The following is an 827-nucleotide window of genomic DNA, read 5'->3' as shown; positions in this document are numbered from 1 at the left end:
GGAGCCCAGTGTGAGCCTGCAATCTGTCTCAATGTCTCTATGCTTGCAGTAAATGGAGCGGGGTTTTACTAAGTCATTACCAGGAATTGGTCAGGCCTCAAGCCAAGGTAAAGAGGGCAGTTGAGGAGATGAGAGCTCTACACAGACCTGCCTGACAGAACAAGCCTGTAGTCTTCACACAGCCTCTGGGATGGTCACCAGGACAGAGGCTCCTGCTGTTGTTGTTATGCAATGCAATGAAATGACAGTCAGGTGAGCTCTAGCTGTCACTGTATAGGAGAACCTGGAGGGGCTTCAGGACCTGGCCCGAGAATATCAGTTCTTCTGAGAACCCTTTGGAGTTTGCTCAACATAATCTTGTTCTCATGGACAAAACTCTCCGAGTGTGGCCGGCCAGTGGTGGTGCACACCTTTAATCCCAGCACTCGGGAGGCAGGCGGATCTCTGTGAGTTCCAGGCTAGGCTGGACCGACAGCCTCCAAAGCAATACAGAGAAACCCTGTCTCGTAAAAAAAAAAAAAAAAAAAAAAACACCTGGAGTGTGCACAACATTTCAAGGCGGGAAGTGGGTCCCTCAACCCTGGGGAGCAAAGGTAACTCAGCACACACATCACCTTGAGAAGAAAGGGCGATGTGGGGAAGGGTATACCTCCAGATTTCAGGAGCCTGGCTCTCCACTGCACAGATTAAGGTGCAGGGTCCAAGGGTCTGAGGGCCAAACTGGGTGGTGCTCCCACCCTGCTCCCCAGAGGCCACCTAGTGGCTGCTGAGGACAGTGACCTGTTTATGGTCATTAAGAGACCAGGCAATTTCCCCTTTAGCATGCC

The sequence above is a fragment of the Mesocricetus auratus genome, unplaced genomic scaffold (genome assembly GCF_017639785.1).
Source record: "Mesocricetus auratus isolate SY011 unplaced genomic scaffold, BCM_Maur_2.0 Super-Scaffold_100007, whole genome shotgun sequence".
Taxonomy (NCBI): Eukaryota; Metazoa; Chordata; class Mammalia; order Rodentia; family Cricetidae; genus Mesocricetus; species Mesocricetus auratus.
This window is presented reverse-complemented; position numbering follows the sequence as displayed.